Genomic DNA, 27,671 nt, shown 5'->3' with positions numbered 1-27,671 from the left:
CATTAACTAGTTTACAATCCATAATTGTGTCTGTAATAAGCCCAGGCGGAGCGGCTCGCGTACGAGTGAGAAGTGAATCAAATGTGCCCTACCTAATATTCCAATTCCCTCTTGTATTTCGAAAATATGTATAAATTTGTGTCAGTGTGACTGAATTTGGCGTTTTTTTTCATGTTTACGATCTGCTCATTGGATCGCGACGTCTAATCACTCGTGTCGTTTATTTGCGACAGCTTTCTACGCTGTCTCTTTATCTGCCACAGCAAATGAATGGGCTAAGACGACATGTGTTCACTCCTCCAAATATAGCTTTAGCATACAGTTTGTGCGATATGTAACCAGTACGGTGGGCTGTCATAGTTGTACCCGCATCTACATATGAAACCAGACAGATCTATTTCCAAAGGTGAAACTGAGGCTTAAACAAACCCTGATGTCAATCACAGGGGCGATTCTTATTTTAGCAAAGTCAAGCACATCTGAATATGCATTATTTATGATGGAAATAAGCTTCTTAGGCAGTTTAACCCAAGCGTGCTGGCAGATATTAGCAGGAGACATACTTTTCATCATAGCTCGGTGTTTGAAGTCTAAATAACGCACGTGTGATTAGACCCAAGGTAACTGCCGCCCGTCCCGGGAAACTCTCTTCTGAGCTGGAACAAAGAATTCTGTGTGTGTCAGGAATTTTGGGAGTTTTGTTCGGCAACAAACTCTCTTTTTCATGCGCTATTTCCTCTGTTGTTCGGTTGCACACACTCGCTCATTCTCTCTGTTTTCTTTCATATCGCATTACCTACTGACAGTGTGGTTGATATATGGCGAGTTTGTGGAGAAAGCAAAGGGTTGTTGACCCATGTTGTTTTAATGAACAGTTCTTCGTGAAAGGCACTCTCTGTAGCCCTGTCCTTTGTGTGTGTGTGTGTGTACGATTTCTCTCTTGCCTCTTTGCCAAGATTTATTTCATTCATAATAGATTTGCGGAAACTCTGGCTTGTGTCTTCATCTGACAGTTTTAGAGCCTTTCTTTTTCCTCTATCTGTAATATAACAGAAATGCTCTTCAGTTTTTCCACTTGAGATTGCTGGATTTCTTCCAGCTCTATAGAGACAGAAGCTGCATGACACAAATTCGAAAATATCTGTTCCAAAACAAGTATTTACCTTGGGTTGTTTTGCTTTATGTGACCCTTTTAAATTTAAACAAGGAATTGATAGTTAGGAAAGTTATTGGATGCATCTCAGTAATATATCCATGGGCGGCTCTAATTTCAGTGGATTTCTGTCGGTCTAGAGCTCAGGCCATACCTTTATTGATGTGTCTGCAGACATGGGCCCATGGGGCCACTCTTTTATGAAATACTGGGGAGAACCTGATTTCAGCATGTTCCTGGATCAACATCTTTGTTGATCCTGGAACAACATTCCAATCAACCAATCAGATTTGAGGGACAAGCTTACAGTTTGTGTCAAGTTTAGGCTTACAGCCAGGTAAGCCAGGTGTTTCTACATCAGTGTTATCATTTCCCTCTGATTTTAGGGATAAGTTATGGGTAGGGTTAAGTTTAGGAGTAGGGGGATAGGGTTAGGACTACATTTTCGGACAGGAATGCTGTTCCGTGGGTGTGTGACAAGATTCACAATGCATGTAAACTGGTGATTTAAAAACATTCATTTTAAGCCCTGGAATCCAACCCCTAGAGTCGCACATGCACATATCAGTAATGAATGTGGTAAAGAAACACAGTAAATGAGGGACAAGTACAAACGCTGCAGCCGCATCAGGTGGGAGGCCCCTGCCGCTACGGCTCTGGCCCTAGTGCTAGCGCTTCCTTTTAGATCTGCTTATTTGGATGCACTTGATGACACAATGGATGTGCATTACTCGCCCTCCAGCCTTCCGGCAGCTGTAATTTCATAGCAGTTACCACATGCATCCTACTTGACATACAATTCACTCTCTCTGGGAAGGGAGCCAAATAATGGGATTTAGCCCGGGCTGCTAGCGCGTTCGTGCCACCGCTCCTCTAATTAGCCTATCCAGACATGCACCCCTTTGCACTGTCAGCCACACATCAGCCCGTGACGTACCACTCCACCACTGAGAGGTCAAATCTGTTTTTCAGAGCAAATGGAATAATGGACTCATACGGGCCCCCTCTCTCCTTTGCCCTGAGCACTCTTAACCACACGCCGAGCAGTACAGATAATGCTTTAGATGGTAGTGATGCACTGGAGCATGAGAATGTTTACTGGAACAGGGAAGTGAATTGTGGAATTGTGGGTAAATAGAGCAAATTATGGCCTTTTGTCAAATTATATGTGCCATAGGTATGTTGAGACTTGTTGTACAATCCTCTGATTGCTACAGGGGTCTATAACCTGCTAATACCCCCTATGGTGGGGAATTGAGAAGCGATCTTATTCAGAAAAATTGATTTTCAAGACTTTCAGTCTTATATTGTGCATATAGGTTATTGGCCAATATTAGTTGTTTTTTTATCAGTATCTATCAATGCTTTAATGTTGTCCAAATTCTGAAATTTCCAATCTTCTATTGTAACAAGTGGTTATTTGAGAAGTTCACTTCTAAAATGAAAATTCTGTCATCATATACTCACCCTCATGTTGTTTCAAACCTGTATGAATTTCCTTCTTCTGCTTAACAGAAAGGAAGATATTTAGAAGATTATCAGTAACCAGACAGTTTTTGGGTCCCATTGACTTCCATAGTAGGAAAAAAATATACTATGGAAGTCAATGGGACCCAAAAACTGTCTGGTTACTGATAATCTTCTAAATATCTTCCTTTCTGTTCAGCAGAAGAAAGAAATTCATACAGGTTTGAAACAACATGAGGGTGAGTATATGATGACAGAATTTTCATTTTAAAAGTGAACTTCTCCTTTAACAAGCAGTTGAACAGGTGTACCAAATAAAATGGCTGGTTAGTGTATATTCTGTTTTTTAATGAATCTGTAATACCAAAAGCACGAACCAAAAACCACTCATAAAATATATTAGAATGTATTTGCAGACAATAAAACTAACAGTTGAACTAGGTCTGTGTGAATGAGCAATGTCGCACGGCTGTTCATATGTGGTTTGTCTGGACATTGTGCAGGACTTTAATTTTTACAAGCAGAAGCTTCATCATAATAGCCCCCGCCACAGTCTGTAGTCGAGCTGTCAAAAACACACTGGAACAATTTCATCTGCTCCTGAGAGGGAGGCTCGCACACTGTCTAATCAGCCGGCAGAGTATTATTGACTTGTTTATTTAACGGTGATGTTGCACGGGGCCTTTGTTCCCTTTTTCTCTGAGACTGTCACGCCGCATCCAAGAAAAAGATAGGGTCAAACAATTAACGAAATTAATGAGTTTATTCAGTGTGCAACCATACACAGGGAGAGATGAAAACGGATACCTCAGCAGAAACACAAGACGCACTTTCTTTGTATTTGTGTTGGGAACGCACAGCTCATTAAGACTGTGAGTTATTGAGAGTTATCTGTTTAATTGTGGAATGTATTAAAAAATGTTACGCCTTAACAATGAGTGCAAGGTTCACTGATCAATAGTGGAAAATGGATCCTTTGTGGTTTTATTACAGGTAATTGTATTTCTCTGCCTGCTTGCATCAATAAACAAATTAAAAATAAACAGAATTTGAATAGCATGCTGTATATTAAGCTTTGAAGAGATAATGTTGGCCAAGTTTAGAACAGCATACTAACAAACTCTTTCTGCAGTAAATATAATCTGTTCTGTCACTATATTATTCAATTACACTTATATACTTAAACAGAAAGATGTGTACTGTAGCTCAAAAACCCCTCTTTAGCTTGATAACTGAAATTGACTGCCAAAAGACATTTACATTTCTGCATTTGGCAGACAGTTTTATCCAAAGTGACTTGCATTGCATCCAGGATAAACATTTTTCTCAGTTCATCCATTCCCTGGGAATTGAACTCACAACCTTGGCGTTGCTAATATCATTCTCTACTGTTTGAGCTACAGGAATAAGAAAAAAAAAAATTCAGTTTTTAAAAAGTATACCAGTATTTATTTGATGAGGTCATGTGACAACATTATGTGTTGTTTAAAGAGCTATGCTGTCTACTTTTGTTTTTAAAAAATAGTATGCGGTGAAATCTGTGTAGTATTCAGTAAGGGTAAGCCAATAATCATTTTCAAACCAGTCTGCCTCCGGCTTGTTTTGTCGAATTTTTCAAAGCAATGGTCCCCAAACACTTTAAATGCATTTAAATACAGGATTCTCCCCCCTGCGGGCCTTCTGTAAAAGTCTGTCCATTTCATGTCGGACTCTAGATTGTCAGCTTTATAATGAGGAGCCGTTTTTTAGTCTTTGAGCCTGGTTGCTTTGGGCTTCATTAGTTTTCCCTGCGTCGTGAGAAGTGAGACTCACGCGTTCACAGAAAGCGGGGCGGACACTATCTCAGAGTTGACACCCAGAGATTGCGACAGTGTATTTGTGTGCGCTGCCACCACAGGGTGACACCTTTGCCGTCTCTGATCAACGTATAATTACCTCAGCACAGGAAGTGGCGGGTGTTGGCAAGGGGGTTTTGGCCGTGATGGATGTTGACCCCTCCCGGGAAGGATGGCTCCTGTTGTGTCACCCTGGGGGTAGGACAGGAAACAAGAGCTCTTTAGAGGATACCACCGCCATTAGGTCACGGCAGGGGTCCTCTTCATTGCACATGCAAACACACACACACACATAAGAAAGAACAAGTGTCATCGAAGAAGAATGACCTCGCCTTTTCTGTCCACAACACTATAGTTCAGTTCACGAGAGTGGTATAGCCCATAAACTCCCTTAATATCTTCCCCCATCTCGCCCGCCCTCTTCCGTCAGGAGTGTGCAATAAATATCATGTCAGACCAAACGGCGATGCTCCTTCATGGAACACTGGCTGTTTATTAGCGGCAGGCTAACTTTAAGAGAAATGCTAACATAATTTATTAATGGGCCGCATCTTGGGTCTGATGAGGCGTTTCGGCGGCGCGGGGCCAGGCGTAATGGCGCCCGGTAAACGGGCGCAGTAATTGTACGTCCAAATCGTACAGTGGGGCCGTCCGAGGCTTGACAGTGACAGAGCAATTATGGCGAGCCAAGCGGGCCGTGTCAAATTAGCGGCCCTGAAGAGACTCTCATCTCTCCCACCCAGGAAGTGATCGTGACTGATGGGTGAGACATACAGTAGATGCAGCACTAACTCTCTGATTTGTCAATAGCAGGTTTTCGAGAACTGGGTGTCAGGACTCTATTGAGATGTTGAAGGTGGGGGTCCGGTGACCCGAGCAGGGGGTCTTTCACAGGGAAGGTCATCAGTCAATGTTCCTGTCAGGCGGAGATCACACGGATGCCTGCAGCCCTCCGCAGTAATTACACTTGACTGGGGATGAGGAGATGTCTTCTTCTGTGGGCCTACAATGAATGCATAATTTATAATCAACTGCAATCAGGCAAGTCAGACGAGGAGGCTTTTGTTTTTTGGGTTGTCTGCTTAGTGCGCTGCAAGGATAATCTTTATGACGTGAAGGAGTAAGCTAGTGCGGAGACATTTCGCTTATGCATGAATAAATACGTACGCAGCTATTTTAGAAGTTGAGTGAAATTTTAATAAAGATGAATTATGAGTTCTTGAGAGAATGTTTTATGTTAAATGTAAGATTCTTCCATAAACTCACACCACTGGTTGGGCCAGTTTTTGCAGTGTCGGTGTTGAAAGCCACCACAGTGTTTACAGTCTGATTACAGCTGTCTTTGCATATTAGACAAGGAAGAAGCTTTTTAACATATTTCATCTTTTAAGGAAATATGTTTTCTTTTAATTTATGTAATTTTGGTGTGTGTGTGTGTGTGTGTGTGTGTGTGTGTGTGTGTCAATCTCATTTCTACCATTAATGTCACTTTCAGATCATCACTCTCAGATTATGTTTAATTATGAATGCTTTTCAGTCATAAATGTTAATGCATATTTGCATGGAGTTTTATGTCAAAGAAGTGACATCCTCTATCTCACTTAGTGTTTGCACTTGCATCCTGGTGAAAGGATGGAAGAGATCAAAAAAGAAAGAAAGAAAGAAAGAAAGAAAGAAAGAAAGAAAGAAAGAAAGAAAGGAGGAAAATGATAAAAGCAAGCATTAAATAAAAAGAAAGCAAGAACAAAACAAAAAGGTAAGGAAGGAAATAAAGAATGTGAAAATAGAGAAAGAAAGAACCAGGAAAATTTAAAAAGAAAGAAAGAACAATGAGAAAAGAAAGAAATCGCAAGAGAGAGTGAGAAGAAATGAGAAAAGAAAGGAATGAAAAAATAAGAGGATAAAAGAAAGAAACAATAAATAAAAGGTGATAAAAAGAATGGAGAGAAAAGGAGAGAAAGAAATGAAGAATGAAAAAATGTAGGGAAAGGATGACTGAGGGGAAAATAGAGAAAAACAGGAAAACAAGCAGAAAGAATAAAATGAAGAAAGAGAAGTTAGTCAGTATGATCTACACGTACAGTATCTAAGGAGGGTTCAATCCTATATGTACATGAACCAGACATGTTGCTTTATTCAATTATAATACATGCGACAAGTTCTGCAGTGATTCTACAAGTGTGAATGTTTTAGGCCATTTTCAATTGTTCATGTTCAAAGATTTAAGTGAAACTCCCAAAAAATAAAGAAATCCACCAGCTTATTTTTGCACTAGACTACGATTTTAGAGAGGAGCGCTGATGATATATTTATACAACATAGATGTAGGCCCAGTGTTACGCTCTTAAATATTCCTCATCTTTTGGGGAGGATTTCACAGACGGCGTCGATGTTGCAGACTTCCGTTCTACATCGTGTTTCCTTTGTAACAGAAATCCATATGACAAATTCATCATGCATATTTCATCCCTCTTTTGTGTTTTATTCTTATGTTACGTTTGTATGCATTCATTCACACGTTTTAAAGGTGCTTGTGGTTTGTCTGTTGGGTAATGAACAGATAAATGTTTTAGCTTCGTGTTAGTTTATGCACATTTGATATCAGGACACAGTCTTGTTGATTTCTCAGTTTGTCAAGCACTCCTGGCATTGCACGTTTGAAGTCTTTCCGGTTATTCCCATAAAACAAGATGAGTAGGCCGAATCAACGAGGCGTGGTGTTTAATTATTCACTCTGTCCTCCACGCAACCCTGATGAAAGTGTTGTTCGTTATTCACATTCGCTATCTGCAGGGCGCTTCTGTTTTATAAGTCAGAGATGTTGATAGGGTGAAGGGGGGGGTCCTCGGTTGACACGTCGGATGCGTGCGGCACGGACTGGGAATGCACCCAAAGAGCCAAGTGAAAGTCGTAATCTCGTGGCCCACTTTTGATGCGAACTGTCTGTCTTGAAATGACAGTTTTTGTTTTTTTCTTTGCGCCTTCCTTTTCAGTGCACCCCACTAGCCATGAGGAAAAAACAAGGAACGAGCGGGTAGATCCTTAAAAAGTGAGCCGTGGAGTTCCGAATGTGCTCTTTGCAGCCAAGACCCCTCGGAGCGCGAGATTGACGGAGCTGAATGATGGCGCAGTCTGGTGTAGGACCACGGCTCCTTTAATAAGAAGTAGAAGAGGTCCACTTCCTTGTTTGTCTGCTGAGTTTTGGATGTGCCACATAAGACTTCCTCTTCTCCTGAGGCATCGAGGCTTGACAGGAACATTTTTTTTTTCCTGTGCTCTCTTTCTCCACCCATCCCAGAGTTCCATTTCGAATTCCTGGAATGCTCTCGTCTTTCTCTCTTGCTCCTGACAGGTGCACTGCGGCCAATGGGATTTGTTTCTGTGGCCGGCAGGTTGTCAAGAGAGACAGCCAATAAGCAATCAAAGTGGCACGAGTTGCTGAAACAAAGAACCAGGTTTTTTTTTTTTCTTCTCCTTTTTTATGGCGGCACGGTTTGGCGAGTCTTGCATGTATAATTAAGTGAGAAGAAAAAGGAAAGGCCACTTAATCTTCCCCCTAATGGCGATTCCTTCCATCACTGGCTTCCTCTGGGGGGCATACCCCAAAGACCGCTCCCCGGGTCACCGGTGTCCCCCAATTGTCATTGCTGAATCTTTTTTATCAGGCTGAGAGGTGTTTGCTTGCGATGTGGCATTATTCCATTCATCATTGCTTTGTTCCTTTAAAAATTCGTAGGGCAGCGGAAGGGTCCGTCACTGGGGCGATTTATCATCTGAAGGAAAAGAAGAAAGATGTGAGGGGGCCCTAGTTGCATATTTCACATGAGATGCACACACACACACACACACACACACGCACTTCTAGTGTTGAAGCCTGTCCTTTCACAGTTTTTATTTGTTTTACCACTTTAGTGGCTGCAGCATAAGCAGTTTTAAGGGAGCCGCTGGTTGTAATTGTGTTGTGTTGCGATGGATCCAAATGTATTCATCTTCCATAATTAACTGCCCACTCACTGTCTGCACCTTAGACATTAACGGCACGCACCATTTACTGTAGATTATTCCTACTATACTGCCTTTGTCACGTACAGCTCATTACGAGAGGCTCTAAATAGCCAATGTTTTAATATCTTGCTAAGTTGTAAATACTTAATTTTCAGTCTCTCTTGCATTTGCACGTCATTAGTTCTCCGTTCCCAATATGCAAATCTGCTAACCTCAATATTGAGATCAAAAGATACCAGCAGATATTATTAAAGGTAAATGATGAACTAGAGGTGGTGCTTAAGAGTCGCTCCACCCTTGAGTGACCAAACTAGTTGTTATTAGTTTCAAGTGTCGTCCGCATGAGTTCCATCCTCCGCGTAAGTGTCCCTGCGTATGCAGGACAAGGAGTTGCACCGGAGCCTGTGATTTACCCCAAATGGGCCGCACTGCTGCGCTCTATAATATAGACTATTATGTGGTCTCACCACTGACACTAATGGGATGTTACAGCGATTTAAAATGATTTAATGGCTCCCAGGTTGGGACCCTAATGGCCCTCTTTATACTGCAATGCCTATTATGAATGTGAATGACAGTGTTGTGAAGTGCCTCTGTTTTTTTCCCACATCTGCTCAAACAGTGTGACAGGTGCCGCTTTACCGGCCGAGTGGAGGGATCAAGGGAAAAGAGGGGAAAGGCACGTGTTGACTGCTCAGTCCTTTATTTGATTGGTTTCTTCACTTACTGTCAATCCTTTCTGAAACACAAACTACTTGGAGTTATGGTTACTGGTGTTATTTAGTCTGGTGAGAAAGACAGGACATTAACTGTCCGGAATTGTCAAGTACAGGTTTCCTTCTCTTAAAGTTTTCAGTATACAGTCCTGCTTATGGATACTACTGTATACTGTCATAAAAAAGTGTGAAAATTTTACCTTTACCCTAGGCAATACCATTACAGTTACACCTTTGTACCTTATCTACCTCTTAATGGTTCATATTAGTATATCAAGGGTACTTTAATGTACTAAAATGTAACCTTTATGAGCACACAAACTATAAAGGTGTACTTTTAAGGGCACTGTCTTGGTGACCAGCTTAAGGTAAAATTTTTGCACATTTTGTCTGATAGTGTTATCTTCATGATGGTGGTGTGGTAGTGGTATAGTGGTTGAAATCCAGGCCAGAAAACTGAAGGTTAACCTGATCTCCTCAAGGAGGCCCGGGCGTAATCTCCAGACCTTTCCACATTTTCTGCACTGAAATTTCAGCAGATTACCAAATTAGCCAAAATATTTATTTAACAAACATGTACAAACCTTGTGTGCAGCCGGAAGTATGCAGATCCTGTGTGGGCTTGGCTGTGACCCCTCACCATTGTCCTCTTGAGAAAGGCACTTAACCTTGGATTGCTCTAGGGGGTTTGTTCCTCTAATAGGTTCATGGAACCATTCTGTGTGAGGTCTGTGAAAGCCCTGGATATGGTTGCACCAGATATGCATTTAGGTTTTATCTTGTTGAGGTTGAAGTTTCAAACTGATGTTTCATGAAGCTGTCAACAGTAATGGCTTCTATTTCCAATGAAATGCGATGCATTACTAATCCTGGACAACTTGGCTTACAGTGTCCTTTATAGATGGCAAAGCAAGATCCAGAGGGTGTCATTAAAGCAAACACTAGCATAGTAGCATTTTGATAAGGCTATGCTACAGTAGCTAGCTTTTGAGCAGAATTTGACCTATTCAACATGCGAAGCCCCTCCAACACAAACTCCTCACAGTCATCATTGATAGTTCACCGTCTGGGTAAAGCCTATTGATCGGAGCGGTCAGAGGCGGCCGTGGGGTTAAGCTAATTGTGTCACGGTCCCAAACATCTTATATGAACTTTCCTCCCTAAAGTATCTGTCCTGACCTCATTAGCATTAAACAACCACAAGCAGTTTAGCAACAATGCCCTGGACCGCTTATTCCCTCCTGAAAGGTGAAAGCCTGTGTCCAATCAGAGGGTGATGCTGAAGGGTGAGAGGGGTTAAAGTAAATTGAAGGCTCGAGGACGATGGCATCGCTGGACACAAGCTGCCACTCATCTTTTCTAGTTTTCCAGCTCCTCTGGTGAAAACCGCACTGTCCACAGGCATTTTAAGAGCCGGGGAATGAGAGAAAGCCGCTGGATTGACATCCCTAGCAGTCATTACATGCTGGGTTGAATACTAGATTACTCCAAAGTGGCTCAGGGTCAAGCAGTAACGTGTTCGCTTTTGGCACGTGATGACTTTAATACCGGGCGGCGTATCAGACAATTACTGCAAATCCCAGCACTGCTCTTACCAAAAAAAAAAAAAAAAACACACACACAAAAACTCACCCACAAAGTGAAGCTTCAACCTCATTCAAACTAGACAACAAGCAGCTCCATTTTGAGACAATAGCGCAAGGTCTGCTGTCCAAAATGGCCACTGTGAGAAAGCACATCCCTGTTTGGACCCTTGAACTGCTATCCTTTTTCTTCTGGGTGAGTGATACGACCTTTAGGTGCTTTTGGTGACAATTACAGAGAGCGAAAAATTGAATTATTAGCTTTTTCTTTGCCTGCCGGTGGCTGTGTAGGCGTAGCTGTAAAACGCGGTAATTATTTAGCTAAATTGGCATATTATAATTTTTTTCCCCTCCTTTTGGAAAATGAGTAATAAAGGAGATGACATGCTGGTTGTTGAGAGAGGTTTGAATAAAAGCAAGTGATTTAAATAGCTGGTGTAAGCTCGGCTTGATGTTGACTGTCAATAGGAACAATAGACGCACTTTCCAAGAGGTCACTGGGAGACAGTTGGAGTGAAGGGAGGCCATAGTCCTCCATTTTACCTCTCTTTGGCTTTCCTAGGTTCAGACAAGGTGATTTTCTTGATGGTGTGCACCCCTCTGGCCTTCTCTCTCCACTTCCTCTCCTTTTTCCCAGCGTGCCTGATTGTAAGCATGTTCCCGCAGTGGCTGTAATTATTTCCCCCTTGGTATTCGCCCGAGATGAGCGTTTTGCTTAGTGGCTTGTATCCGGCCCTGACAAGCCTCGTTTTGATTATGGTATCCAATGATTTGGCAAACTCTAAAACCTGTGTCGCTAATTAGGTAGCGTTTGAGTGGAATAGATGACTGCGAGGTCCTCTCAAGGTCATTCCTGCCTCTCCAAAGCCTGGCAATAAATTTGAAGTTTGAACGGAAGGGGAGCAACGGGGCCAGTGAATATGAAGATGAAAGTCCCTGGACGATTCGTTTTTGTGCTCACTGGGTTGTGAGCGCTGTCATGTGCACTCACACGTCGGCATTAACCTTTTCTTGCCTTGCCCCTCTCATCCCTACAAAACATATTCCTCCCCCCTTATCTCCTGTCCTGTCCTGTTTGTTTTTCCCAGATGTATGTTTCGGCGAGTACGTTTGTGCATTTATTTGCCTTGGATGTGTGCGCACTCTCATTCCATCGCGCTTATTCCAGTCAGCTCTTGTGATGTCCTGGGACCAAAATCCTTAATGAAGGCCTGATCAGAGACCCTCTCTCTGTCCCTCTGTCCTGGCACCTGGAAAGCCTGTCTAGCGTGAAATAAGATGCACCAACTGTGGCTCTTTTGTTTCCCGTTTTGAAGAGTTACCCCAGTCCATATCATTAGCATAGTCCCTCACGGCAGTAAGCACAGAAAGTTAGACACAAAGGGGCTCTGTATCGTAAGGTTGGAACATCGCTACTCAATTTAGAGTGACGTTCGCACCGGAAACTATATATTCTTCTAGAATTGACTGACAAATTATTTTAGTGGTCCTTAAAGGACACTTCTGAGTAGTTGCACATTACCCATAATTCATAGTCAGAATTGCTTGAATTGTGTTGTTGTTGTTTTTGTTTTTTTCCTTTCAGAAGAGTATTTTTTGAAAAACAAGTACATTGAAATAGGAGCATTTTTGCATTCAGACCACTACCTAAAGACTTGTGATGGTAAAACTTTTGCTAATTTTCTGGTTGGAACATTGGGTCTCATTCACAAAGCATGCGTACGCACAAATTTGTGTGTGAAATGTGTGTACGAACGATTTTAAACGTAATGAAATTTATTCTAAATTGACGTAAAAAATATAGGAACAACTGAAACCACACTTACTCAAAAAGCACTTACTCTGTACGGCCTTATAATCGTGTTATTTCATCCTAACACGACTATAATTATATTGAAGTATGTTGCATTAATTGTATTATATAATCCATGTATACAATTATATTATAAAATGATTAAATACAATTTAATTTAATTTTAAATATTCATCATATACGGTTAAAGAGTAAGAAAAGCTGCATTATAGCTTCAGAATTACACGTATGTACAGAAATAAAATATATAATATTATATTATAAAATAAACTGAAATATTATGTGTATTAATTATTAATACAATCATTTTTTTAACAAGAAGAGCAAAGTTTGTCTAAACACACTTTGAATGCTAAAGGTTTATAGGCCTAGTCTATTGAATGAATTAATGAATGAATTAATATATTTAATAGTTATAAATATTTATTTGTATTATATTTAATACATTTTGTGGACAAGGGTGTAAGAACACTCAATTTCCCAGAATGTCTTACCTGTGTTTAATTTCTTGAACATTTCTTTTTCTTGTCATCCTAACTTCTTTTGACTTGCAGATACTTCGATTAAAACTCATACTCAAGAATTGAAAGGGAGCCAGTTCTTTAATTCTGCATTTTTAATTCACTGGTGTCCAGTTTTAGTTTGGTTGTTGTGCCATTTAACTGATGTTAATGTTCTTTTATGCTCGTAAGTAATTATTTCTCTGCAGAGCTGATGTTTCTTATAGGCTACGTCAATGGGGGCGCATATGTCTTGTCTCTGCGAGTCTGTCTGCAACTGCAGCCGCGGGGAGTGAGTTACCTGTTATTCTGAGGGATCCTTCGTGCAGGAAGGCCAGAGACACATTTATCTGTTTTTCAGATGGTGTTAAATCACACAGACGCAGAAAAATGGAAGGTCACATCCTCTTGCGATGGGAGGCCTGAGACTCACCCCAGTCCAAATATTGACATGGGTATGCTAAACTCAAGGCAATAAAAATCATCAATGACTAGCTTTAACCGCCAGTGTTATTCCAACGCCGTGTGTCCTTGAATTACCGCACAACACAGAGGCCGTTCTTTAGTTTTAAGTAACTCCGGTGTTCATTTGGGTTGGATCGTTTTCCCGGCCCATCTTGTAGCACGTCGTCTGTGTGCATCTCTGGACACTTAGTGTAATAAGAGCACCAAATCTTGCAATATCAATAAAAACAGTAAGGTAATGTGGTAAAGGGGTCTGCGTTAAATCAGAAGGGGCTCCTTCCTCATTCAAGGTCGGATGAAGAATGAGCTATCGCTTGCATGAGCCGTTGGTCAAACGGCTCTACGCCAGCCCCTGTGTTTTTAAATATGCAGTGAGGATTGGAGACCTTCCAGCGCTCTCTGTGTAACCCTCTTTATGCAACACGGGGTGAAATCTGCATTCTGTTTTGTGCTGAGAGGCCTTAAATGATCACCTGGGAGAGGATTTGACCTCATCCGTGACCTCTGAGGGAGAATGCCGGAGACGGAGGGTTTTACTCCTGCCAATGAATCCGGAGGTGCGTCGCACACACTCGGGCACAATGAAGGACACCCGTGTCAGACAGGATTCTAATGGGCTCACACCTGCCCACTGTAACTCAAAGGGAAGCCATTCTCATGCGGGAAAACAGGGACTTGTGTTTTCTGTCTGTTATTATCATTCTGGAAATGAATATCATGATTTTTTTATGACTCATTATTTTCCTGGACCAGGAAGAGGGCTGATATTGATTGCAATGCAGAATTCATAAAGAGGCAGACTTCGGCTTTTGTTCCTCCACTGTTTCCCTAGTCATGAAGTGTCCGATCTGTCTTCCAAAGGAGAGCACGGTGCAATTTTTTTCTTCTTCTGTTGTATCTGTTGTGTCAAGTGCTGTGGAAAGAATAGATCTTTCCCCTTTCAAACTAGTACCTCCTAAGGAATTCATTTATCTTGGTAAGGCCTTGTGTGCAAAGTGACATGGAAACCGAGGCGCTTTTGTGGCGGGAGGATTAATGAGACAAACAGAGCAATAAAAACGTCCAGCACTCAGAATCCCACTCAAACGCTGAACACCTTACGTTCAGAACGTCCTGTGTTCAGCATATATGTGGTTCAGTTAAGGTGGAAACATTAATTTAGCAGTTTTGCTGGGACGTATATTATAATATATTCAAATATAATGTATACAAAATTATGAATTGCTAATTTTAGTCAAAGAAAACTGACAAAAACTCCCCACAAAAAAAAAATATATATTATATTGTTAATACACAAATGCAGCTTTAGACAGTGTACACAAACATATCCAAACTTGGCAAACTAAGTCATATTCAAATTGTTTCTTGAAGTTTTCCTTAAAAATGATGCCTGAAAATCATGATATACTTTTAGATTTTTTTTATTTTCAGTAGCTTCTTACAAATACTTCAAAGTAAAATGTATTAATGACAATCACAAAAAACAATTTGTGTTCATAATATATTTAGTCAAACTATTTTATGTTTATGATTGCCAAGCCACATTGAAATTTAGCATATTAATGTAGAATTCTGTTGATGTGCAGTTCTGCGTATAAGTACTGTCTTAATTGCTGTCTTCAGGCATGACTCATCTAGTCCAGATTTTAAAGTAGAACAAATCCAATTTATAACATTTTTTTTTACTTAATTCACACCAAAGTTATCCAATGACCTTAAATGAAGCCCTACACATTTATGAAGGGGAAAATTGTGCTTCGAGCAGATGTAGTTAGCTGGTCGCCATTTAGCAGAATCTTTATATTTAAAGTGACTTACAGTGCACTAATTGCATGGACCGTCCCAGCGGGTCGGCCTGAGGTTAAGTGCCCTGCTCAGGGGCACAACGGTGATACAGCAAAGATTATGATCTCAGTAACTCTCCTTTCTACAGTACTTCAGGCTGAACTCGCAATCCATGTTAGCGGCGTACATCTTTAACCAATAGGCTAACGCCACCCCAGAACAATAAACAAGACAATTAACAATTTACCACATGGAGAACAGCTCATATTTATTCATTAAAGACTGGATTATCACAGCAGTAGCCCAATAAATGTTGCACACTGCGTTCGGCATCAGGGTAAACTGTGCTTCGAACCTTTGTTTGAAAGCAAGCAGGGCTTATAATGTTTCTACTGAGGTGACATATCCAAATAAAAGAACCAAAGCATGAAGAGTGACATTTTCTTTTTCCCTTTTTTTTTTTTTTTTTTTTTTTTTTTTTTATAAGATCTCATGACAAATGGTAACCTGACACTACAGAATTACCGAAGTGTGTCTGAGAACTAATGAGAAAAATTTCCCAAGGGAATCTTTATCTATTGCTCCTTGGAGTGCACCTTGGGGACCTGCTCACCCGCTACTCTGTCTGTCACTCCACCCCCTAACACACACACACACGCACGCCACAACTCGTACTTGACACCCTGCTTCCTTTACACTGTCGGGGAGTGAAGCCATTTCACTTTGCACCTTGCAATTAAAATCCGAGAGCGAGCGAGGAAGAGAGAGATACTCTTACTGTTGTATGAAGCGCACATACTTGCCACGTTCCCCACCCCTGAAATATGTGGCATACACATGTACGCAGAACGTGTCAAGATTGTGGAGTTGAGAGCAATGACAGGTATGGAATTAATTAACAAAAGAAATCACACAATTCCCCTTTAGCAGGAGCATTTTCTATCAGCTTTTTACATTACGCCTGTATGATTTGAGGTATTGCTGTGCTATTTACAGATGTCTCTTACAGTTTTAGCTTCCGCTTTGTTAAAGTAGGTGTTGGTGAAATTGTTTAGTGTTTCTTTCTCAAGTGCACCTTTAAAAACTTGGTACTGTGGTGGAACTGTAGTACAGTGATGTTGTCTAATTGAAATACTCTTTTGGAGTAAAAACATTTTTAAACATCTAATAAAAATAGATGACCATCTAATCCTACCATAATTTGAATTCATGTGATGTTGATTCCCCTCATGTTCACACAGTTTGAAAACCTAATATTGTCCAAATATGTAAATATGTTTTGTCTTTTTTTTTGTCAAATCCTCTTTTTTATTGGTCCCCATGAGGAAAACCATACTAAGTGATGTTTTTTAAAATGCAGAAAGTTTTCTGTGATGGATAGTTTAGGGGTAGGGTTAGTGCAGTTAGTGTAAGAGGAGAGAATATAGAGTTAATACAGTATAAAAATCATTATTTCTATGCAAAGTCCCTATAAAACATGAAAACACAACTTGTGTGTGTTTATTGCTTTGTCATTTAGAACCTAAACAGGCAGACTTTCTTATTTAATGAAGTGACATGCATTTTAAAATGTGGCTTAAGTGTCCTTAAACAGTTCCTTTTGGTTTCCAATTAATTAATACAATTTTAATAGAGGAATCAGACAGGATGCAGAATTGAGGGGGAAATGAATGCAAGGAAGCAGAATTAAAATCACTGGAAATGTAAAGAAATTAATGTATTTTTAACTTTTAAAAAAAGCTAGCCAAGACAAACTTTTAATGTTGGCTCAACAAAGTCTTGAAACTTTTGAAAAAACAAAGAGGTAGATGGGGGTGTGGATGTGTGTGTGTGTGTGTGTGTGTGTGTGTGTGTGTGTGTGTGTGTGTGTGTGTGTGTGTGTGTGTGTGTGTGTGTGTGTGTGTGTGTGTGTGTGTGTGTGTGTGTGTGTGTGTGTGTGTGTGTGTGTGTGTGTGTGTGTGTGTGTGTGTGTGTGTGTGTGTATATATATAGTGTTGTTAAAGAGCATTTCTAATCTGTGGCATTACTATACCTATACTTTTGAAAAAAGATAGCTAGATAGATTGATGGGTAGATAGATAGGTAGAGGTGTGTGTGTACAGTGTTGTTAAAGAGCATTTCTAATCTGTGGCGTTACTATACTGACCTCTACAGGAAGTGTATTTGTCTGTGTGTGTGTCATGATGTGACCCTCTTACATTTTCTGGTAAATAAAGCAGGGTCTCAGGCTGCAGAGGCGTGTGTAATAGCTTCTTGTGGTGTCTCACAGTAATGTTTGAACACAGCACCACAAACAGACCTGGACAGAGGAAGCCGTAGTATAAAACATTAAAATGGCTGAGAACAAACATACACACATGGCCAATGCCACTACACGCGGGTCAAAAGTCAGAGCCATGTAAACAAGACGCTTGATGAGTTTTTCATAACCATTCAATTTTTCATTGAGCAGCAAATTGGAATTTCATGCGTTACATATGTGGCCTCTTCTATATATGATATTAAATATGAATTATGAGCATCTCAAGCACAAAAAAAGAAAGAAAATAAATTAAAGCATGATTCTCTTTGTGCCAAGCAATGTTGGGATGTGTGAATAAATTTGATAGCTATTAAATGTAGAAAGCGCTATTTGTCACACTAGGGCCTTTGAGTTCTTGAAATACCATCATACTGTTCATATCTACTTCCTGCATATCAGTGTCTCAGAGTTTAGATTGTCAGATTTAATTTTTTTGCCATATCTACATGAACTAATGAATTAATTTGAAAGGAAAAAAAAAAAAAAAAAAAAAAAACATGAATACTTACCAAACATTGTAGCCTAATCTTAGTGTACTTAAAGGGATGGTTGATTATGATTTCACTTTTCTAACTGTAGTTAGTGTGTAGTGTTGCTGTTTGAGCATAAACAACATCTGCGAAGTTACAATGCTCAGTTCAAAGCATAGGGAGATATTTGCTTTTAAAGAAATCGCTTTTTAAGATCTACAAGAACCCTAAAATTTACATAAACCCTGCCCCCTGAACACGATTTTTAGATTATCAAGACAGAATATGCTAATCAATGACTAGAAGATAACTGCACATAAGCTACATAAATTCATCAACTAACCATTCAGAAACATCCTATTGCATTCTACATGTTGTCACTTCTTCTTGAGTCTCTCCATCATTGTCTGACTCCGGTTTGAACATAAAAGGCTTAAAGTTTTTGAAATTTTCAGTGCATGTTTGTGTGAGTGCAAGCTGTTGAAGCTCCGCCCCCTGTGCCGGGAGCAGTAGCTCATTTGCATTTAAAGGAACAGACACAAAACAGTGCGTTTTTGCTCACCCTCAAAAATGGACAACTTTAACATGCTATATAAAAATAGCTGTGGGGTATTTTGAGCTAAAACTTCACATACACACTCTGGGGACATCAAAGACTTATTTTACATCTTGTGAAAAGGGCATTATACCACCCCTTTAAAATCAGTTCCACAATGATATTTTGTTATTACACAGGTCTATTTCTGTAATTTTACACAGTCCTGGACAGTCATTCTTTCTGTTGGATACATCAATACACTGGTAGGTGGCGACAAGTGACTTTCTTTATGTGTAAGTCATTAAATCATTCACAAAAACACTGATTCATTCAGGAATGAAACAAGTGGTTGTCTATAGCTGCGTCCCGATTCAGAGGCTGCAACTATGACAGAGTGCCAGTAACTTTTGTACTGGACTTTTTTGAAAGTTATAGTAAATGATCTGAACACAAAACAGGGTTCACAACCTGTCTACATAAGTCCATTTTTGTACACAATAAAAATGATGAACTATCTATTCAATCACATGTCAACATTTAAACCACTTTAAAGTTTTTGTTGTTAACTTTTGTATTGTTAGATATTTGAGTAAGTTGAAACCTAATACTTGCATATAAAAGTGTAATCTGCTATTTTCTCTCAAATTTCTCCAAAGAATCTTGGGATAGGCTAGGCTACGAAGGATCCTCGTTCTATCCTTTGTGACCCAGGAAAAGGATTTGTGGGGCGCATTCGAAGGAGCCTTCGAATTGGGACAGCCTTTGTCACACCGCTGTGATGCGTTCGGCATTTGAAGGATGCAGCCTTTCAATTGGGACACAGCTTGTATGAGTGAGTCACTGAATCATTCACTTAACAGATTAGCTCAAAAAATGAATAATTCAGGAACAAACAAATGTTAGTCATTGAATCGTTCACTCAACCGATTTGTTCAGTGTTGCTCAGAGACTAACAACAATGGATCTGTTTTAAGTAATTTCTTGTCTAAAACATAAGTTGATCAATATTAATGGCTTGTTTATTGAACTGTTGTTACACTCACAATAGTGTTATTGGTATGAATATCAGCATGTATATAATTACTTGCAGCCTATCTGTTTTATTTTTGTTTTTGAAGTAGCTGTGCAATAAAAAGGGGTAATGAACAGTAATAAAATTGTGCCTGGGTCCTGATCTTCCTGTCAGGTTTTTATGTATGTATGTTTTTGTTTATGTATTCTTACCTATATTGTATCCATCCATTGAAAAGGAAAATCTTAAATGAGATATTTTTAAAAATCTTTTAATAATCTCAATTGTTTTCCCTTAGACAGAAATGACATCAGATGGGAATGAAATGGACAGTTTTGCTTGAATCTCCTGCTTCTCAGATGTTTCTCCCGATGAAGTCTCCCTCACAGCTGACTCTTTCAGAGTTTTAGAAGAGACTGTGCTCATATTTTTAAAGTCTGCAACCAAAGGTCAGTGATTTCAATATGAATATTTTACATCAGATTTGTTCAAAGCCAATTTATAGTTTTATGCTTTAAAGTTGAAACATCTGGAAACATCTGAGGTTGACATTTGAATGAAGATGTCTATGAAAGTGTAACTTCTAAACAGTAGCATTTTCCTCTGGGTAAAGAAGAACAGTTCAAATACAAAACTTATCATTTTGAACATTACTGGTCTTATTCCACTGGAAAAAAAATTGGTCTTCATCAAAAATTTTCTTTGACCCCATTTAAAACACCTGTGAACCCCTTTTCATGATCGAATTTTTAATGGATATACTCCGGTATCACCTTGAATTTTTGTCATTGAATATCATGTTTCACTTGGAAATGTCAGATTACAGAAGTAAAATTTTATGTTGTCTTTAAATTACTTTTTCAACAATACTTGAACTCGGTACACTCCATACATTTCACATTTAATTATGTGTCTCTGCGCACCCTACTACGGGTCTGGGATACACTTGTTTAGCTTCAAACACCTGCAATCAATACGAATGTCATCAAAAATGTATGAGAACACTATTTTCTGTTTATGGATTTATTTATTTATTTTAATCCTGATCATAAGCAACTCTATCTCTCATTCTCTCACCCTCTCTCGCACCTCAGGGGTTTTATAGATTGAGGACAGCGATCTTTGAGATGATTGACAGCTGATTTGTTCAGTGATGATGACGTGCACGTGTCCAAGGAAAACAGACATGATGGAAAATTTGAACAGGGGCCGGTTCTAATTTCAGCTCGGAGTAATTATGATAAATGACGAGCGGGGGGCAATCAGGGGGCCATGCACTTCTCCTAGTCACCTTCAAAACGCGTGTTTGCTCAACGGAGGAATCACTGCGCATCCCAATTAACCCATCGACTGACAGGAGGATGACAATACTACAGCTGCCGCCACCTCCTGTTGTTATGGTAAACCTTTGATTCAATTGTTTTGATTTTATTTCCAAACTTATGAAGTGTTGCACGGATTTCCGAACCCCTCTGTTGACAACAATGCAACTTAAGTCATTTTCAACGAGGTGATTGTGTCGAGCTACGGCTGTCTTAACTTAATTTCAATTTTGCTTTGAAGAGAGTGATATGTTGTATCCTCTGGACCCAATTAAAGCTGTTTTTAACCTGTGAAAAAGACTTCACGAATAACCAAAAAAAAACAGATCTTCACACACGGCTATAAAAAATGCATCTGCTGGTACTCGCGGGTGTATCTGGCGTCAGATTTGATTTTGGATTCGATTTGGGAGGTTTTCCGCTGTTTTTGCAGTTCCCCCATGGTCAGTCACTTCAGTTTTTCATTGAATTGGATTTAGATTTTACACGAAACCTAAAATGAGTCTTGATTTAGTGACTGTCCCACCCCATTTTTCAGGAAGTTAACATGTAGATAGGTGATTACTTCTCCAGTGCACTTCTGGATCTTCCCTCTGTTCTCCGTGAGCGGTAGGGTCGGCAAACCGAAGCCTTGCTCCACCTACTGTGGCCTGTGTTGTGTGTGTGTCTCATTACCTCTCTGCACATCTGCCAAAACACGCACGTCTGTAGGCCTCTCCTGCGCGTCAGCTGCGTTTACCATGGCTTTGAACAACTGGCCCTGCATGTTTTATTGATTGCTTTGTTGGTTAATGCTGGATTCCCCTACAATGTCCAGAGATGGGCTTATGTATTAGGAATGCGGCACGCAATAGGTCAGGCAGGATGAAAGGAGATCCGAGATGGGGCTTTTTTGTGTTACCCTGAAGAACTGGAGGCTGGATCCTTCATCAGATAACTACATTTATGAGACATTTTTTTTTTTACTTTTTGTAGTCAACCACAGAGTATTATTCACCTCTACTGGGCGTAGTCTAACAAAATATAATTTTGTAATTTATTTTCCATTGGTTTGTCCTTATATTGTCAGAAAAAAAAATAACATTGATATAAGGTTAGGTTGTACCACTAAATAAGGTTGCGGTATCCCTAAAGGTGCTTGGGAAGCTCTGGATTGTGTCGCCACATGACAAATAATGTGGCATTGTGGATATCATGCGGTTTCATGTGTTTAGCAGTAACGAAGTACCCAAAATCTCTTATTTACAGGATTAGTTCACTCAAGAATGACAATTGTCATAATTGAATCACTCTTATGCTGTTCAAAACACATTTTACATAGTTTCATCTGTGGAACTCAAAATGAGAAGTTTAGCAGCAAGTTTATGCTGCTCTTTTCCATATAATGAAAACAAATGGTGACCAGGGGTTGCTCTAAAAATGACCATAAACCACCATAAGAAATGATTTGTTCAGGTCTTCTAAAGCAATGGTTCCCAACATTTTTTACCCCAAGGCCCCATTTGTAAACAATAATATTTTAAGGACACATGACCTTTCCAGTTCCTCATTATTTACTTGATATTAAAATACCCACAGACTTGTATTAAATTTGTTTGTTTTATTTTAACAAATTTTAAGTCAAAAGGTCTAAAGCCATATGATGTGTGGGATAGACTTATATTAAGTAAATATTTACTGAAAATATAGTGTATAGCCATATATGACACATGATGATGCATTGTGCAATGTTTGTTTAATATGCATAAGTGTGAATTCGATTTTTAGAGAGTAAGTTAAATTACAGCCTCGTCTTCACATAGGCTTCAGATGCAGAACATTGGATACAATGTTTATGGACTACTTTTATTGTGCATTTTTGGAAATTGAATGCCTATTAGATGGAAAAGGGCAGGATCAATGTTATGCTAAACATTTCCTTTTGAGTTCCAACGAAGATAGAAAGTAACGCGGGTTTGCAACAATATGATTTTGGGTTTCTTAAGTGTTTTCCGAGTAGCTGCCTGTCCTTTGTGACTCAGTATTAGTCGAGGTTTGCATTAGCTTCAACAGTTATGGTTCCACATGACATATAGAAACAACCTAAAGTCCCTCGAATGCTGTTAATTACATCACTGATTCGCCCAAGAGAAAGCGAGACAGCACACTGGCCAAAAACAGTCAGAAAATGTCACATTAATTAGAGGAAGAAGGAGAGCGGGAAAGAATGTATCACTGTGAAGTCATTAATTACATGCTTAGTTTAACCTCTTGACTCGGTTTCTATTTGTTCTAGAGGGGGTAAGACAGAAACATGCAGATGTGTCAGGACCTGCATTAACGCTCCATATTTTAGAGCCTCCGCATGCTGCAAACAGTCATCAGATGAAGGGACGCGGTGGCTTGTTGTCAGACAGTCGCTCCACGCAGACTTTTTATTAGCGCGTACATCGGCATCTCACTGTGGTACGGCTGTTTTTTCATTCTCGAAATGCCTTGACTTGCATTTCTCATTGTTTCCCAGCTCTCTCACCACGACTTTTGTTTGCGTAAATGCTTGTAATTGTTATGACAATGTTTAAGAAAGGGATCAGCACATAGCAGATGTTCGTAGTGACTGCTGGCACTTATACGTGTTGGAATATAACAATGGCTACTATTTATTTGAATGAAAAGGCTTGCAGCGCCGCCCGCACGTCAGATTTGAGGCCGTTCTGCTGATACGAGCGTTACTTTTCAGTCCGAGATGAATAATCTCCCCTCATGTAGACTAAACACTAAATTAAAAAGCTCTTTTTGATCTATCTCTTTCGCTGTAATAAGACGATGGTGGAAGTGCGCACCGGTGACTTTGAGAGATAAAACGTGGCGGCGGTAGCCGAGGCTTGGGATAAGGGGAAATACATTTCGCGCATATGTAACGGGGCTTGATTAACAGCCTTCCCAAGCAAAAAGCTAATTATTTTATTGAGTCAGGAGACGGAATCTCACCCGGGGGATTTGGCATTAGCTTTGGAATAGAGAAGAACTGTGTCTTTTCCCCCGCCTCTCGGACGACCAGCAGTCTGACAGAGGGATGAGCCCCAGGTATGGGTGGTCTCAGCACATGTGTATCAATAAGGAGCTTACCGGAAGAACTGCAAAAAGGAGGGAGTACAATACTGGAGCAATTTGATTCTAAGCCCCTTAGGTCAATCCGTTGAACCCTTTTTTTCCCCCACAAGGGCTTTTTTATCAGGACTCTTCCCATTTTTTCATAACTCAAGTTCTGAGTTGGCGAGAATAATGTTTGCTGTCTTTCAGCTAGTCCTTGATTCATCTATAGCACGGTTTTCAGGAACGCGGCAACGTTTTCTCTCTGGACTGTGCTAAAAAAAAGGTACCACACATTTACGTGCCCGAACAATCCATATCTGAAGTGGTGGCACTCCGACAACAAATCGCCCTCTGCGCGGGTCGGTGTCTCCAAATGCTAAGGTTAGAATTTAATTGTGACGCAAGGGGGAGAACGTGGCGGTTATGGACAAAATAGCAATGTACATGTCACAGGACGTGTTGCGAATAGTTCACTTAATACCACTGTATACACAGCGGACAGAGAGCGGCCACCTTTGCTCCCCGCTCTGCAAATCCCTGAATAAGAATGTGACATAAATTCTGCACATATAAAATTAGTAAATGCCACTGTAGCCATAGTTAAATATCACACAATTCCCCAAGGAGGCCCCTTGCAAGATACCTTGCCCTATTTTGCAATAAAAAAGAAGGGGGGGAAAGAAATGGATGACAAAAAAAGGAAGGGGGGGGGGGGTTGTAGGCAAAGAAAAGACGACGGCGAAGAAGTGGTGTTGGCCACAGCTGTACATAGTTACAGTGCAGAAACAGAGAGAGAGAGAGAGAGAGAGAGAGAGAAGGGTTATGGTCCAGGCTTAGCCAGAGTGGCTTTTGCATTTAGCAAGACCTCCCCTCATGCCGACTCATATTGAAACTATCAAATAAAACGCAGCATCGAGAAGGCTTTCTCATATGGCTCATTAGGGGTTAAGTGCGGCCTAATCTTTTCTCTAATAAAGTTACTTTGAAGTGAGGAAAGTGGGCGGTACAAGGGCCGTTGAACATTTTGTAAATGAGCTCAGCTAAAAGCCTTGAGTGTGTGTGTGTGTGTGTGTGTGGACTTCTCAATGCAATCTGTCACTTTGAACACATTTAGAAATGTACTCTCCTGTGAAGTCTCAGATGTGTCTCCGTCCTCTCTGGTTAGGGTTTTCTCTGCTTCGCTTTGCATGATGGGAGATTTTCCTTTTCTGTTCCGCCGCCTGTTGCTGCGCTGGCGCGGTGCCATGTGCGCAGGGGGAAGCCCCTCATTAATTTAGCCACAGATTGCTGTTAGCTCCTCGCGCTCTGGTGAGAGGTGTTTACAACAGTTTAGCGGCAAACTGTCACAGACTGAAGCCTTAATGTAGTACAGAGTCACACTGCCTGGACGGTGCTTGTTTGTTTTTTTGCGTATGTTGGCATTTTCCATTAATAGGCAACGTTGGGCCGTCGCCAGCAGCTCTGGCAGAATGCAACAGGTCCTCTATGAATGCCTGCAGGGTGCCAAGTGCTGTATCTAACACGTTGCAATATGGTTGTGATTCCAATGTAAATCTATTGTACTACAGTGAGTGCGCGAGTGCGTGCGTGCAAGCAAGCAAGCGTGAGTGAGTGAGTAAGTGAGAGTGTATGTGTGTGTGTGTGTGTGTGTGTGTGTGTGTGTGCGCGCATGCGTGTGTGCACACTCCATGGTGTGTTTTCTATCCATCCCACATTTTTTTAATCCTTCCACTCCAATAGGACTGGAGGGGGGTGAGATTCTTTTCTTCGAACAGATCATGTTAAATTACCCAAAGCCATTTAGCATCCAGCACAGAAATGGCATTTTAAACATATGGAACTCTTTATTTAATGTTTTCCTTGTTGATATACAGAATCTATAACAAATGTTAATGATTCGCAGCTGCTGAAGGGATGTCAGATGTTTGGTCAAGGCTGGAATGATGAAGAGGTGCCTCGTTCTTGCAATAATGCACATTTACTGCTGATTGGACACTTGGGTCAATTGACTCAATACTCACAGGGACAATAAAAGATAAATCGAGAACGATTTTCAAGATGTGCAGCCACATACTATAAATGTCAATCAGTATGCACTTTCTACGTATTTACTATTTAATATAATTTAAGTCATTTTGCATGCAAACTTTCTTGAACTTACATGCATACTTTTGTGGATTTTTATCTCAAATATATACTTTTCCCATATGAAGTTGACTCTATAAAAAAAGCGAGAGAGCCTTGACAAGTGTAACTGAAATGAGACACGAGAGTACATATGCAGGGATACTGTTTGACCTTCTTTGCATTTATGTATGTATAACCTGGAGAAATGTATGTTTCTTATTCACCACCTCTGTGATTGCCATGTTCGCCCCAACTCTGGACCATCACAGGCCTAGTTAACACACCATGCCGTGTTTCAGCCTGTCATCAAATTGACTTGATGTAGCATAGCATGGCAGCGAGAATGTTGATTTTCTGAAACCCCAGGCCTTGATTATACCTAGCCGACTGTGACCAAAGCAAATCATAACAATAATCGCACATTCGGCGGCCTCCAGGGGGGCCCATATATGAATGTGCTGTCAGTAATGTAATAACGGATGTATGGAACTTTGTTTCCAACAGCAGATCTGCTGTGATCGTTATGGACAGATGACTCAATCCCCACGGTGGTACCAGTTCTCTAGGTTAGTTAACATCTTGGAAAATGAGGACAGACAATTCTGACTTTTGAAACTTCTATAAATTCATTTTAATGCAATATTTCTATACTCTAATGTTAATATTTTAAATATCCATTCACTGCGTTGTGCTTAATTGTAAGTGCATTACTGTACATGTTTTTCGAGTCGAATTGAGTCTTGTCGAGTATTGAATCTGGAATATTCCTTTAAGAGAGGCAATTTATCTATCAGAAGACTAGGAACAAAGGAAGGAACCACAAGGTGAATTTAACTTGGAATTATCCTTCAAGCATTTATGAAATACTGTTTTCAACCCATTTTACCTGTGTAATGTAATGGATTTCTAAATATAACAGGATATTTGATGAGAAAAAATGCACAATAAGACTAATAGAGCGAGTAAAATAGGTTCACTTTTGAATTCATGTTGACTTTAAGGCCTGTCAGAAGACTAGTGCAAAGCTTTTCAAACAGCCACATACTTGAATCTAGCCAAGCTGTTGTTGTAACAGCAAACAAGTCATGCTACAAGGAAAATACCCAATTCATTACTGCATATCTCTCTTCTGACATAACATGACACAGAAACAGTGCAAAGAGCCTTCAGTCTTTGGCGCTATAGTGAGAGCTTATTGGTTTAAGGTTTATGCCCTTTGGAAACCCAGCAGATACCGGCTTGGCTTTGAGGGGGGAGGTGGATCTTTTTGCTAGTTTTGGCCTCAGTCCTTTGTAAAGCTGTGTGTTGTTGTTGTTTTTTTGCGCCCTTTAGCAAAATGGCTTTATTGCATTTTTGAGCAACCAGCATAAAGCTCAAGGCTGTCAGCGACTATCCCGCTATTACCTGAACGTGTTTGTTTGACAGCCTCTATCGATAAAGATAATCTTTGATCAAACAGTGCGTATTGAACCACACGCAACTCCAAACCGATGGCTAGATAAA

Source organism: Scardinius erythrophthalmus, assembly GCF_964197995.2.
Source record: "Scardinius erythrophthalmus genome assembly, chromosome: 4".
NCBI classification, from domain to species: domain Eukaryota; kingdom Metazoa; phylum Chordata; class Actinopteri; order Cypriniformes; family Leuciscidae; genus Scardinius; species Scardinius erythrophthalmus.
Note: the sequence above shows the minus strand (reverse complement) of the source record.